This window comes from Scyliorhinus torazame, chromosome 4 (assembly GCF_047496885.1).
Source record: "Scyliorhinus torazame isolate Kashiwa2021f chromosome 4, sScyTor2.1, whole genome shotgun sequence".
In the NCBI taxonomy this organism is placed as follows: Eukaryota; Metazoa; Chordata; class Chondrichthyes; order Carcharhiniformes; family Scyliorhinidae; genus Scyliorhinus; species Scyliorhinus torazame.
Window position 1 is genome coordinate 104,980,225 of NC_092710.1, and position 16,031 is coordinate 104,996,255.

At 47.3% G+C, this 16,031-nt stretch overlaps 1 protein-coding gene and 1 long non-coding RNA gene across 9 annotated transcripts in view; one reads left to right on the forward strand and one right to left on the reverse strand.

Annotated features, from left to right (window-relative positions):
• The window catches only part of LOC140410368 (uncharacterized), a 295,275-nt gene extending 279,985 nt beyond the window's left edge, over positions 1-15,290 (reverse strand). Inside the window, exon 1 of the long non-coding RNA XR_011940632.1 lies at positions 15,196-15,290. This is a non-coding gene — a long non-coding RNA (uncharacterized lncRNA). The remainder of the gene's footprint in view (positions 1-15,195) is intronic.
• LOC140410367 (KH domain-containing, RNA-binding, signal transduction-associated protein 2-like) overlaps positions 1-16,031 on the forward strand; it is an 824,701-nt gene that overhangs the window by 605,214 nt on the left and 203,456 nt on the right. The window lies entirely within an intron of this gene.

Consider the following 16,031-nt stretch of genomic DNA (forward strand, 5'->3'; position numbering starts at 1 on the left):
CTTGTCCACGATCCGTTTCATCACATTTTGTGCAACTTTTAAATGTTGTCTAGCCAATTAAGCTGCTCTATTTAATCATTCCCTAAAATTTGACTCGTAATCCAATAATGTAATTTCTGATTTCTCACTCACCAATTTTTCCTTAATCAATTTAAGCGGCCCTCTTACCTCATGACCAAAAATTAGTTCAAAAGGACTAAATTTGGTTGATCATTAGGAGCATCCCTAATTACAAACAATACGAATAGAATTCCTTTATCCCAATCCTCTGGAGAATCTTGACAATAAGCCCTCAACATTGTCTTTAATATCTGATGCCACCTTTCCAACGCTCCCTGCGATTCTGGATGGTACGCAGTTGATTTAAATTGTTTTATTCCTAAGCTATCCATAACTTCTTTGAATAAATTGGAGGTAAAATTTGATCCTTGATCCGATTGTATTTCTGTGGGTAGTCCATATCTAGCAAAGAAACTCCTCCACAATCTTTTTAGCCATAATATTACATACTGGAATGGCCTCTGGAAACCTAGTAGACACATCCATTATAGTCAAAAGATATTGATTCCCACATTTTGTTTTAGGAAGCGGTCCTACACAATCAATTAGGACCCTTGTAAAAGGTTCCTCAAATGCTGAAATGGGTATTAAGGGCGCTGGTTTTATCACTGCTTGAGGTTTCCCTATCACTTGACATGTGTGACATGATTGACAAAATTTAACTACATCTTTATGTAGTCCAGGCCAATAAAAATGTTTTTGTATTTTAGCTTGAGTTTTCCTTATTCCCAAATGACCTCCCACTGGTACCTCATGTGCCATTTGCAACACCTCCTTTCTATACCCTACCGGCAATACTACTTGATGAACTTCTGTCCACTTTTCATCTGCCTGCATATGTAAAGGTCTCCATTTTCTCATCAAGACATCACTTTTACAGTAATAACACTCTGGTATACACTCAGATTCCTCTTCCGTGTATGCTTTCTGATACATCCGTTTGATTTCTACACCTTTCATAGAATCATAGAATTTACAGTGCAGAAGGAGGCCATTCGGCCCATCGAGTCTGCACCAGCTCTTGGAAAGAGCACCCTACCCAAGGTTAACACCTCCACCCTATCCCCATAACCCAGTAACCCCACCCAACACTAAGGGCAATTTTGGACACTAAGGGCAATTTATCATGGCCAATCCACCTAACCTGCACATCTTTGGACTGTGGGAGGAAACCGGAGCACCCGGAGGAAACCCACGCACACACGGGGAGGATGTGCAGACTCCGCACAGACAGTGACCCAAGCCGGAATCGAACCTGGGACCCTGGAGCTGTGAAGCAATTGTGCTATCCACAATGCTTTCTGTTGTAACTCCGCCAATTTTCCTGAACTAAAAATATCCGCCTCATCCTCCACCTATTCTTGTTCTTTTTCAACCATCTGATCAAAAATCGTTTCTGATAATTGCACTTCAACTTCATCTTCACTCTTTGATTTCTCCTCTTGTCTTAACCTGTGACTTTGCGACCTTGTTATTACACAATCCGGAAAAATCCCAGGATATTCGTCCTACAACACTTCAATTGCCTGATTTTCCACTGGCTTATCAACCACAGTAGGCATCACTCCCACCTGCGATCCAGCTATATCATTGCCCAAGAAAAGCTGTATTCCTGGACAAGATAGTTTCTCTATTACTCCTACTACCACTTCACCACTCTTCACTGGACTTTCCAACCTTACCTTATATAATGGAACACTACTCCTCTCACCCTGAATTCCACAGATCACCACTTTTACGGGCAACATTCTTCCCAAACTACATAACTCCTCATCTCTTACCAGTAAAAATTGACTATCTCCCGTATCGCTTAAAATCGTGACTTCTTTACCTACTCCTCCTGATACACATGAATAAAATTTACCCACACAAGTAAATTCTTTCAAGAGATCTGGCACCTTCTTATCAATGACCTCTTGATCCGGCTGTACAATCTTTTGCACCTCCTTCGCTTCACTTGGACTTTCCTTTACCACTTTAACAAACCCCACTGTCTTATCCTTTTTTGCCACATCAGCCTTCCCAGTGCTTTTCTTCAACCACCAACACTGTGACTTTACATGGCCTAGTTTATTACAGTGAAAACATTTGAAACTTTTCATGTCTCTTCCACCCTCCTGGATTTCTTTTTTAATCTGAGGTAAACTTTCCTGATTATCTCCCATCAGATCACCTTTACCTTTACCACTTGAGTATTTCTCATGTCCCCAGTTTCTATCCCTCACAGGCTGAAACTGATGTCCGAAACCAAGCTTTGATTTATGAACTAATTCATAATCATCTGCCATTTCTGCTGCTAACCTCGCAGTTTTAACCCTCTGCTCTTCCACATGAGTTCTCACTACATCAGGAATTGAATTTTTAAAGTCCTCCAAAAGTATAATTTCTCTGAGAGCTTCATACGTTTGGTCTATTTTCAAAGCCCTTATCTACCTATCAAAATTACTCTGAGCCTTTAAAACTCCATGTATGTTTGACCAAATTATTTCCTTAAATTTCTAAACCTTTGTCTGTAGGCTTCAGGCACTAATTCATATGCACCTAAGATGGATTTTTTCACCTCCTCATACGTCCCAGATACCTCCTTTGGTAGTGATGCAAACACTTCACTAGCCCTACCTACTAGCTTTGTTTGAATCAGTAATACCCACATGTCCTGTGGTAATTTCATTTGTTTAGCCACCTTCTCAAATGAAATGAAAAAGGCTTCTACCTCCTTCTCATCAAACCTTGGCAATGCTTGGACATATTTAAATCGATTCCCACCAAGCCTTCGACTTTGACGCTCTTTCTCACTATTCTCATCACTATCATCCAACTGTACGTTTCCCTTTACGTCTGCCAATTGTAACTGACTGTCATGTTTCATGGCCATTGTCTGAAGATGAAACTCTCGCTCTTTATCTTTTTCCCTGATCTGTATCTCCCTTTCTCTTTCTTTTTGTTCTGCTAGGGCTATTCTTTCTTTTCTCCTTTCTTCTCTCTCTCTTTCTTTTTCCGCTCTCTCTTTCTTTTTCCTTTCTTTCAAATTCAAGCTGCTTTAATTCTTTCTCATGTTCCATTTGTTTAATTTGTAACTGAATTTTTGCCATTTCCAATGAGTCAAACTGTATCTCAGGCAACTTTAAATGCTTAGCCACCGCCATAATAACCTCATCTTTTCGCATTTTGTCAGGTAATGTTAACTGCAATGATTTTTGCCAAATCTAACAGTCTGCTTTTAGTCTCTGTCCCTAAGGTACTGCGTGTGACCGTCTCCACCCCCAATAACTTCAGAGCCTCTGAAAAAGCCATTGTCCACAACACACTCCCCACTTAAACTAGAATACCACACCTGAAAAGCACCACAATATGCTCTCCCCTCACTGTCTTTAAGTTCACTAAGCCAATCCAATAGATAGACTTTTATCCCCCTCGAGCCCCCAATTTGTTATGGGCCAGGATTTATAGTGTATCATGGAGTTCACCTGACCCACAACTTTTAATTGATTGTGGTATAGGGAGCACACGGCCCACTCTACAGGTGTGGTACAGCAGAAATGGAAAAGTATTTTTTAAAGCAAAACAATGTTTATTCTATGAACTCAAGTTAACCTTTTTAAAACATACAGTGAACATCTTAGCAACCATCAATTCAAATACAACCCCCAAAGAGTACAACACTAAGTAATTCTTACTTTCCTTTTAACATCCATAAGACTTAAAAACACCTTTCAACAGAAAGACATCAGGCTTAACTTCACTACTGAGAACAGGTACCACGTTGAAATCAGCAAATGGACATTCATAAGCTTGCAGAGATTCAAACACATCCTGCTGTGATTGCAGCTTCTCCAAAACTAAAATGAAACCAAACCCGCCCTGCAGCAAAAAGCTTAAAGCGAAAGTAAAAAGCTGACAGACAGCCCAGCTCCACCCACTCTCTGACATCACTGCAGTAGTAACCACCCATTTCTTAAAGGTACTCTCACTACAGATATTTATATACATACCCATTTAGAAACACCCATTTCTTAAAGGTACTCTCACATGACACTATACTCAAATCTTCTCGCGAGGAAGACCAACATACCATTTCCTTTTTTTACTGCCTGCTGTATCTGCGTGCTTATTTTAAGCGACTATTAAAAAATTTGTTCATGGGATGTGGGTGTTGCAGGCTGTGCCAGCATTTATTGCCCATCCCTAATTGCCCTTGAGGGGGTAGTTAAGAGTCAACCACATTGCTGAGGGTCTGGAGTCACATGTCGGCCAGACCAGGTAAGGAGTGCAGATTTCCTTCCCTGAAGGACGTTAGTGAACCAGATCGGTTTTTATGACAATCGACAATGCTTTCACGGTCATCATTAGACTTTTAATTCCACATTTTTATTGAATTCAAATCTCACCATTTGCAGTGGCGGGATTGGAACACTGGATCCCCAGAGCATTACTCTGGGTCTCTGGTTTACTAGTCCAGTGACAATACCATTACGCCACCGGCTCACCGTGCCTGATTCACGAGGACACCAAGGTCTCGCTGAATATCCACCTCTCTCAATTTACAGCCATTTAAATAATAATCAGTCTTCCTATTATTGCTACCAAAGTGGATAACCTCACATGTATCCACATTGTACCGCATCTGCCATGCATATGCCCACTCACTCAGCCTATCCAAATCCAGCTGAAGCACCTTTGTATCCTCCTCACAGTTCACCTTCCCACCTAACTTTGTATCATCTGAAAATTTGAAAATAATACATTTGGTTCCCTCGTCCAAATCATTAATGTATAATGTGAACAGTTGTGATACTAGCACAGATCCCTGCGGTACCCCACTAGCCATTGGTTGTCAATCAGAAAAAGACCATTTATTCCAATTTTATGCTCTCTCTTACCACTTTCTGCTATGTGAGACCTTGCCGAAAGCCTTCTGAAAGTCTAAGTCTAATCCCTCTGAAATCCAACTCATACCCTCATAGTGACCTTTATTGTGATTTAGGACCTTGGTCTCAGAATCTACTCCCTCACTATCCACCTTGATAAAATATTCTGCCACAGTATGGTCACAGGAATGCCTGTCTGCTCCCTCGACTAATTAATCCCCTATTACAATTGCTCTTATTTTCTTCTTTCCCCCCCCCCCCCCCCCCCTCCAACCAAGCCACTTGTGGTGCCAGAAACTTGGCTCTGACTGCACTCCTCTGAGGTATCAGCTTCCAAAATGGAATAATGATTTCTGAGCAGGACACCAGGGAACTCCCTCACTAACTCCCCATTCTTCCTGGACTGCCGAGTGATCACCCAATTACCTTTTTTCCCCTTGTTCCTTGGGCTGTGGTGTGACCACCTCTCTAAACGTGCTGTCCATGTAACACTCAGCCTCGTGGATCCACCACAGTGTCTCCAGCCGCTGGTCAAGCCCTGAAATCCGGAGTTCCAGTCTCTGCACCTGGGAGCACTTCCCAGGCACGTGGTCATCAAGGACATTGGTAGGGACCAAGATTCCCCACATGTAACAGGCACACATTCCACTCGGCTCTCCACGCCTGACATGTCGTAAATGTAAAATGGATGCCTTAGACTAGAACAAATCCAGAAGTAATACCTTTCCCATCAAATTATAAGGTTTTTTTTCAGCTTTAGCTATTTAGACAGAGTCCCTAATATCAGTTGTTACAGAACCCTGGGGGAGTGCGCGGTCAATTCCAGACCCACAGACCCAATAGTCTCAATATAAGTGAATTAACCAATAATTTGTGTTTTCTGAGAATTGTTAACCCTTGACTGCCCCAATGAGTTACAGACACCAGATTTATAGGTAAAACATTAACAAACTGTTTGTTAATAAAAAGAAGAAAAGATGAACGCATAAGAAAATAACAGGATAATGGTCTCCAGGACTACCTAATCCAAGACCCAGTCTCACGCTCCACCCAGACACACACAAGACAGACACAAGGTAAGGGTTGGTGGGGAATAAAAAAAGAGGGATTAGAGGGTAGGTTTGAGATGAGTCTTCACTTCTGTGGTTGCCACCTCTGGGAAATAGATTTGCTCAAGAGGTTCAGGTTGGCGCAATTCCGTCCTTCGACCACCAGATGGTGTTTCACCTAAGAATTCCAGATCAGCGTGATTCTGCTCTTCGGTCACCGGATGGCGCTAGGTCCAGAGTGTTTAGATCGGTGCAGTTATCGCCAGCCACCAGATGGTGCTGTACACAGAATACTCAGATCGGTGCACTTCTGCCCTTCTACCATCAAGATGGAGCTTTCGCCTCCCTGTGAGATTATTACAGCCTGCCTGAGTAAACTCAGGTTTTATTTCTTTTGTCTGAACTCTACACCAGAACTCTGGCCATTCTTTAAGAAATATTCTCAGTTTAAGCTCAGATTCTGTGCTCGTCCCAGCCCCTAAAGACAATTCGAAGGTTGCAAACCTTTGGAAACACAACTTGCACTTTCACATTCAAGATCTCTTTCCCAGTTCCGACGGCTATCTGTGTCCCTTTAAACCAGAAAGTCTTCACAGATTTGGTTAGAATGCCTCTTAAAATCATCCGGCAGTGTGACAAGGAGAGAGAGAGCATTCAGTGTCCTTACTCGCTGGCTTTCCTCACAGAACTGAACAAAAGATGCAACTCTCTAGAAGACCCGCCTTCTTTCCTGAAAGTTTCTGACTGCCTTCACCAACCACAGGCCACAATAGGAGAAGGTTGAAAATTCTAAATCCACTGATTGGCTGCTTGCCAAGCCGATCAAATCGACATCACAATCTCTGCCACAGAGCCTAATGGGGCCTGACCCAACTGGACAGGTGAGTTCTTGCTCTGCCTTGAATCTATAGTTTAACAGAAATCCCAAATGGTGCAGTAATGTTATAGCAGCTAACCAGAAGACTGTAGATCAAAGCAAGCAGCAGGATGGAAATAAAAGGGGGCAGACACAGTTACTCACCAACCAATCAGAAGGTAAGTAAAGGCCTTGAGCCCTGCAATCTCTTTTATTCTCTGCCCCGAAAAGCGTGTCCCTCGCAGATTTTATGTTCTCTGCTGCCTGAAGGTAGGAGGATGCTGGAGATGGTGGACTCCAATGGTGGAGTGGTCAACTGGAGATGTCACATGAAGGTGCATTCACTGAGCTTGACGACTCACATGAGATCATTGAACATCTTCCAGCACTATAGCCAGATCCTCAGAGACAGACACCAAATATTGACTTCCTTTGCCAGCTGCTCCCATTCCCTTTGGAGCGTGTCCCGTGAGAGCCTTCTGGCTCCCCACAGAAAAAGGAATTCTCTTGTTTTGGTTTTTCCAACAGTAAAGCCTCCAGTGCTGCACCCTGGACACTGAGAACCATCTTCTCTCTCTGGTGCTATGATTTTCCAGCTCTTCCATGCAGCCAATGACAGTACAGGCAGTCAGGAGCAGCCCCCTTCCACTGGGTGCAGCACCTCCTTAAAAGAGGCAGACTGACTTTCAGAGGAGCGGGCTAGTTACACCATGTGTGATTATGCATCCCTGTTGCCCCTCACCCCCAGCCCCCAACTTCCCCACCCCATCTTGAGCACTCAGATAGTCATTGACCATGCCTGGACCAACCCTACAATCAATGAAATAAAACTGTGTGCTGTTTACCTTCAGGGCAACAAGCACAGACAGACCCCAAATTGCAAATCACATGCCCCAAAACAGCATGGCCTAATCTTTAGTCCATGTCGCTACAAGTACTGTACTGCCGGGAACGTGAAATCTCATCCTTCAAGAACTGCTAGTTTTGTTAGCGTCTGTACTTTGGTAGTGCATTGAGGCAGACATAGCCGACAGAGAATCTTCATCAGTCTAGGTGTCACATGGCTTGACAATCTGTGATATTATCCCCTCGGATTCTATAAGCAGCCAAACTGGAATTCACTTTACCTGCAGATCCATGGAGTCCTTTTATTATACTGGGAATACACAGATATCACAGTATGATTATGTTAATTATCCAATTGGAGACTAAGTGGCTCATAGAAAACATAATTTAATCAAAATATGCTAATTGTATTGGCTGTGTGATATATATTCACTGGTTGCCACTGGCGCACTTGTGTATACACATGGTTTCTCTGACACAAGTGGCTCATACATACGAATAACACCAGGGTCGGGATTCTCCTCTACCCGGCAGGGCAGGGGGTCCCAGCGGGATGGAGTGGCGTGGACCACTCCGGCGTCGGGCCGCCCCAAAGGTGTGGATTTCTCCGCACCTTTAGGGGCCAAGCCCTCACCTTTAGGGGCTAGGCCCACGCCGGAGTGGTTGCCGTCCCGCCGGCTGGCGTGGAAGGCCTTTGGCGCCACGCCAGCCGGTGCTGAAGGGATTCCGCCGGCCGGCGGAAGTCTGCGTATGCGTGGGAGCATCAGCGGCTGCTGATGTCATCCCCGCGCATGCGCGGGGTGGGGGTGGTCACCTCCGCGTCGGCCATCGCGGAGGCTGATGGCTGACGCGGAGGGAAAAGAATGCCCCCATGGCACAGTCCGCCCGCGGATTGGTGGGCCCCGATCGCGGGCCAGGCAACTGTGGGGACCCCCCCCCCCCCCCCCCCCCCCGGGGCCAGATCGCCCCGCGTGGTCCCAGCGGTAAGAGAGGTGGTTTAATCACGCCGGCGGGACCGGCATTACAGCAGCGGGACTTAGACCCATCGCGGGCCGGAGAATCGACGGGGGGGGGGGCCCGCCAACCGGCGCGGTGCGATTCCCGCCCCCGCCGAATCTCCGATGCTGAAGAATTCGGCGGCCGGTGGGGGTGGGATTCACGCCGCCCCCCCCCCCCCCCCCCCCCCTGGCGATTCTCCAACCAGGCGGGGGGTCGGAGAATACCACCCCCTATCCCTCAATGAGCTGTCTGGGGAAACCAATTGCACAGGCACTGACAACCTTTCAGTGTGTATCAGCTGTGCTCAGGAGTTGCACTTTCACCTCTGAGCCAGCAGATTAGAGGCTCACTCCAGTTACTCAAGCACACAATCTAAGCTCATTCTCCAGAGTTATAGTGAGGGCGCATGGCACTGCTGGAGGTGGTTTTGCTGTTGAAGTGTTAAACCACCGGCTCTCCCTCTCTCTGCCTTTCTCTGCCTCTTTCTCTTCCCTACTCTCCCTCTATCTCTCTGCCCTTTTCTATCTGACTTTCTCTCCCCCTCTCTCTCTGCCCTTCTCTCCCTCTCGCTCTCACTCTCTCTCTCTCTGCCCTTCTATCCCTCTCACTCTCTCTCTCTCTGCCCTTCTTTCCCTCTCTCTCTGCCTTCTCTTCCCCCTCTCTCTCTGTCCTTCTCTCGCTCTCTCTGTCTGCTTTCTCTCTCTCTCTCTGATGGAGGTTAAAGATCTGAGGCAGCACAGTGGTTAGCACTGCTGCCTCACAGCACCAGGGATCTGGGTTCGATTCTGAAGTTGGGTGACTGCCTGTGTGGAGTTTGTACTTTTTCCGTGTCTCTTGAGGGTTTCATCCGGGTGCTCCGTTTCCTCCCACAGTCCAAAGATAAGCCGGTTAGGTGAATTGACCATGTTAAATTGCCCCTTAGTATCCAAAAGGTTAGGTGTGGTTTCAGGGCTGTGGCACAGTGGGCCTAGGTAGGGTGTTCTTTCAGAGGGTTGGTGCAGACTCGATGGGCCGAATGGCACTGTAGGGATTCTAAGATCTCGCGACACCATTAAAGAAACACAAGGGACGTCTCCCAGTGTTCTGTCTGATAGTGTTCCTCTTTCAACATCCGGCCACCATCAAATTACTGTTGCTGTGTGCAAATTGACTGCAGTGTCCCCTGTAGTAGAGGCCACGCTCCAGAAAAGTGCATCATTGGCTGAATAGTGATGCCTCAGGTATGCCCTGAGGTTGTGAAATATAACATTCCTCAGAGGGTATTGAGGGCTGGAATGTAGTCCAGAGGCACAGAGGAGCAAAGCGTGGTGGTAATGTCACTGTACTAGTAATCCAGGCTATTGCTCCGGGACCATGGATTCAGCTCCCATCCGGAATATAAAGCTAATCTCAGTAACGGTTTGACCATGAAAGTATTGTTAAAAACTCATCGGGTTCACCTGGTCTGGCCTACATGTGACTCCAGACCCACAGCAATGTGGTTGAATCTTAACTGAAATGGTCTAACTTTCCTCTGAAAAGGGGCAGGCAAATCACCCAATTTAAGGACAATTAGGGATGATCCACAAATGATGGCCTTGCCCAGTGACACCAAATCCCATGAATGAATAAGACAAAGGTCATGAAATAGTTTGAAGGAAGAGATTAAATTGAAGGATTTGGGGATAATTAGACCAGGAGTGAAGGGATTCACATCGTGCCATTCACAACTTTTGGAAATCCACAGGCACTAAACAGCCTCAATGCAGTATGATGTGGAGATGTTGGCTTTGGACTGCCATCGACATCGAAACTGCTGGCTCAAAGTGGAGAGGATCACCAAGAAGATCGCGCATATATATAGACACTGACATTCAGTTCCTACAAAGATGCAAGAAAGCAGACAAGGGGCGAGATTCTCCGACCCCCTGCCGGGTCGGAGAATCGCCGGGGGCTGGCGTGAATCCCGCCCCCGCCGGTTGCCGAATTCTCCGGCACCGGATATTCGGCGGGGGCGGGAATCATGCCGCGCCGGTTGGCGCCCCCCCCCCCCCCCCCCCCACCTGCCACATTCTCCGGCCCAAATGGGCCGAAGTCCCGCTGCTAGAATGCCTGTCCCGCCGGCGTAGATTAAACCACCTACCTTACCGGCGGGACAAGGCGGCGCGGGCGGGCTCCAGGGTCCTGGGGGGGCCGCGGGGCGATCTGGCCCCGGGGGGTGCCTCCACGGTGGCCTGGCCCGCGATCGGGCCTGTGCCGTGGGGGCAGTCTTTTCCTTCCGCCTTCGCCACGGTCTCCACCAGGACGGAGGCGGAAGAGACTCCCTCCACAGCGCATGCGCGGGGATGCCGTGAGCGGCCGCTAACGCTCCCGCGCATGCGCCGCCCGGCAATGTCATTTCCGCCCCAGCTGGCGGGGCACCAAATGCCTTTTCCACCAGCTGGTGGGGTGGAAATTAGTCCGGCGTGTGCCTAGCCGCTCAGGGTTGGGGCTCGGCCCCCCAAGATGCGAAGGGTTCTGCACCTTTGGGGCGGCGCGATGCCCGACTGATTTGCGCCGTTTCTGGCGCCGGTCGGCGGACATCGCGCCAATACCGGAGAATTTTGCCCCAGATCACAAACCCACTCAAGTCGACCTACAACCGAGACGATTCACCTGAGGAAGGAGTGATTCGAAACAAACCTGTTGGACTTTAACCTGGTTTTGTAAGACTTCTTTCAATACAGTAGGTTAAAAGGGGAGCGTAGTTGTAACGTAGGAGCAGCAATACATCAACAATGTGATCAGCTGTTTTAGTGCTGTTTGTCGAGGGGTAAATATTGACCAGGACCCTGGGGAAGGCTCACCATCTCATCAAAATAGTGCTAAAGAGAAACATCAATATCCCCCTGAGGTGTAGGTGGGACCTCAACACAGACAAAAGTCTGAGCAGCAGCCCCTTCATCAGTGCAGCGCACGGAGAGCTGAGGTTGTGCATGGTGCCTCTGGAGTGAGGCATCAACCCAAGATGCCGAGACTCAGGCGAGGGAGCAAAGTGCAACACCCAGCTGGAACGCAGCACGCTGCCACAAATATGGGAGACACATTTCTGCTATTATTCCAAAAAAGGTGATGGGACATATAGCTGAATTTACGAGTGTTATCGTGGAATATGCAATTCCAGTAATATTTTAATTGGGAATACATAACTGGCAGAGTCAGTTACCGTGAGGGGGGAGTCAGTCACGGGGAGAGGGGGGGAGTCAGTTACGGGGAGGGGGGAGTCAGTCACGGGGAGTGGGGTAGTCAGTTACAGGGAGGGGGGGAGTCAATCACGGGGAGAGGGGGGAGTCAGTTACGGGGAGGGGGGTGTCAGTTACGGGAGCGGAGTGTAATGATATTTAGACTGACATGAAACTAAGGGGTTAATCAGAACACCCGGCTGTGGCACGACCACTAGAGGGCACTACGCAACTCATTATAAAACCAGACACACATTGGACCCTCCACCTCACTCCTGGCAGGGACTGTAGGATTAGCACCAGAATAGAGACTCGGTACGCTCAAATTGAAAAGGAGTGTCTAGGCCTTCTCACAGGCATTTTGAAATATGATGATTATGTCTACAGCCTACCAACATTCACCGTTGAAACAGACCACAGACCTCTGTTACACATCATACAGAAGAACCTCAATGACATGACTCCTCGACTACAGAGAATTCTACTTAAACTTAGAAGGTATGACTTCAATCTTGTATATATGCCTGGCAAGGATCTCATCATTGCCGACACGTTGTCTCGCTCAGTCACTTCACCAAGTGAACCACTAGTGATGATCTGACAAATTGAAGCCCAGGTACAAATGTACGCAGGCAACCTTCCTGCAACGGACAAAAAGATAACTCTCATCAGAGCAGAGACAGGTGCAGATCCCTTGGTGCAACGAGTAATTCACAACCTAAACCATGGGTGGCCGAAAGGGCAATGCCCGCAATTCTGCAACGTCAAAGACGACCTGACAGTGATCAATGGTATACTCTGAGAATGGACCGAATAGTGATTCCGCTGCGTCTCAGGCCCATGGTACTTCGCCAGATCCACGAGGGCCACCTGGGCATAGAAAAATGCACACGAAGGGCTCGGCAAGCCATCTAGTGGCCTGGCATCACGGACATGGTCTTGAGCTGTGAGACTTGTCAGAAGTTCCAACCAGTGCAGTGTAAGGAGACTCTGCAACTACACAATGTGGAAACCTGTCCGTGGTCCAAGGTAGGCATTGACCTCTTCCACTCCAATGGTCGTGACTACGTACTACTCATAGACTACTACTCGAACTTCCCTGAAGTACTGAAGCTGTCTGACCTCACCTCACAAACCGTGATCAAAGCGTGCAAAGAGACCTTCTCTCAGCATGGCATCCCAAACACGGTCATGACTGACAATGGACCATGCTTTCACAGTCGAGAATGGACCGCGTTTGCAAAGTGCTACAATTTCAAGCACGTCATCTCTAGTCCGCACTACCCGCAGTCCAATGGCAAAGTGGAAAAGGGGGTGCACATAGTCAACAGCTCATCAACAAAGCCTTGGATTCTGCATCCGACATTCATCCAGCACTACTCTCGTATCGTGCTGCTCCCTTAGCATCTGGCATGTCACCGGCTCAACTGCTGATGAACAGGGACCTGCGAACAACGCCCTACAACTACCTAATCCAGATCTCCTACCGGTGATACACAAGATGCGATGGCTCTGTGATGGTCAGAAGCATCACGATGACAAACATGCAACTGATCTGGACGCGCTATCTCCAGCAGACACCGTCAGAATCAGAATACCTGATGGTGGCTGGTCTGCTCCAGCTGTTGTTATTTGACAAGCTGCACCCAGATCCTACGTGATACAAATGGCTGATGGTACCATCGTCCGCAGAAATTGAAGGGCACTTCAGAAAATACAGCTGCCACTGATCGCCCCTTCACTGCCGTATGTTGAGGCAATCCCTCAAGACATCCTGACCGACTTTTCCACTGGTCGTGCGACACAACGATCAAGCCACCGACGTCTCCGCCGCCACCTCTCAGGAGGTCATCAAGATGAGGCGAAAGCCTCAAAGACTGAAACTGTGAACATTTTCTCTGCCCTGTTTGCTCTGTATATAACAAAATTGTACATATTATATCATTATATCTAGCTTTGTCGCACAATTTCCCTAATACCACACCTGTAATGTAAAACAAAAGGGGGAGATGTAATGATATGTAGACTGACATGAAACTAAGGGGTTAATCAGAACACCTGGCTATGGCATGACCACTAGAGGGCACTACACAACTCATTATAAAACCAGACACACACTGGACCCTCCCTCTCACTTCTGGCAGGGACTGTAGGATTAGCACCAGAATAGTTCAGATCTCAGGCTGGGTCACCATATGTGGCCTCGATCCCAGTTGTACAGTTAGTCATTATCACTGAGTTACTACAGTTAGATCAGCAGAGTGTCAAACACATTTATCCAGTTGTTGTTACTGAATAAATCCTTTCAACTTACTTCAAGGACTGGAGTGTCTTTCAACGTCGTCTATGGTCAGTAGCAACTTATGTTAATCAAACAGCATAACACAACAGGGGGAGTCAGTTACTGGGAGGGGGGGAGTCAATTACGAGGCGGGGGGGTCAGTTAATTGGTGGAAAATGTGTTGTTGCTTTTAATATGAAGATAGGTTGGTATAAATATTGATAGACTGGCAACACATCACATATTAGATGCAGATGTTCTTAATTTGGGACATCTGTGTCAACTTTAAATTTCCCCATTTCTTTTGTTCCCACTCTGGAATTCTGGCAGCTCCGGCTCTGCCGTGCCCCCAGAGAAAAGCAACCTATTTCACTCAGTTCTCTTCCTGAAATGGTTACTGTGCTGAGCAGTGAGATAGCAGCCTCCTATTAGCAACAACATGAATATTTATGAAAAGTCTCGAAATGATCTTTTTTTTTTGCACAGGCAATGCTCTACCCAGAATCCTGCCTTTTGTCATGATTTTTAAAGGTCATATTAATGTAGCTTTCACTGCAAATAAAACAGTTATATGCACAGCGGAAATGCAATCTCTTATTTCTGCAACCAGTTAAATTTCTGGACACAGAATCTGATGCATTTATTACATGTGCCTGCTGGTAATATTCATTTTCCCCCTCCCAAGACTTGCATGTCTGTCTGAGTGTTTGCCCTTGTAGCTGCTATTTGTGTCATACCCAACTGTCTTTCCCAGGTGTCTCTGAATGATTAATGATTTCAGAGTAACTGCTTGGTTCCTATTTAATTTGTCACACAAAGCTAGCTGCACCTAGATGCAGACTTGTCTTGCAAATTAGAAGCCCTGTGAATGATATGAGAGATCATTAAACAGAGGTAGTGCGGGTAGAGAAAGCTGGAGGGCAATGAGACGGCGAAGGATTGGAAAGCTGTGTGGCAAATGTTCGCTGGGGGGATTGTGGAGTTTGTGATGACGGGTGGGTGGGTAAAGCCCCACGGTGATCAAACTTTTGCTCACCTGCTGCTGAAACCCTTATCCTTGTCTTTGCTACCTCTCGGTTCAATTGCTCCATGCCCTCCTGGATGGCCTGCTATCTTCACCCTCCATTAACTTCAATTCACACAAAGCTATGCTCTCCGTGAAACCCGCTTCACACATCACTAGCTGTGTTCGTCATTGAGTCCACATTAACCTCTGGCCTGGCAATGTTAATGTTGACATTGTGCTGCAATATAATACATGTTTTAAGTATGTAATTAAGTAGAGCTGAAAGAATGAGGGAATCATTGCGAGAGTATCTAAAGCAGGGTTGCTCTGTCTCGGAGGAACTGGGAGAGTCTGTGACTTTGTTGTCTTGGAAGAAAGTGTTCAGACTCATTCTTCCTCAACACACAATTATTGGAATTAACAGGCAGCACTTCAATTTTAAAATTCTCCTCCTTGTGTTCGAATCTCGCCATGATATCACGACTCTCCATAACCTCCCCCAACGCGACAGTGCTCGGGCATCTCTACATTCCTCCAATTCTGGATGTTTGAGCATTCCCAATTTCGAGTGCTCCAACATTTCCGGTCGGACATTTGGCTGCCTAGGCCCTAACCTCTGGAATTCCATCACATATCTTTCTCCCTCTCTTTCTCCCTCTCCCTCTCCCCCTCCTCCCTCCCCCTCCCCATCCCCCCTCCCCCTTCCCCTCCCCTCCCCCACTTCCCCTCCCCCTCACCTCCCCTCTCCCTCCCCCTCCCCCTCCCCCATCCCCCTTCCCCTCCCCCTTCCCCTCCCCCATCCCCCTTCCCCTCCCCCTCCGCCTCCTCCATCCCCCTTCCCCATCCCCCTTCCCCTCCCCCTTCCT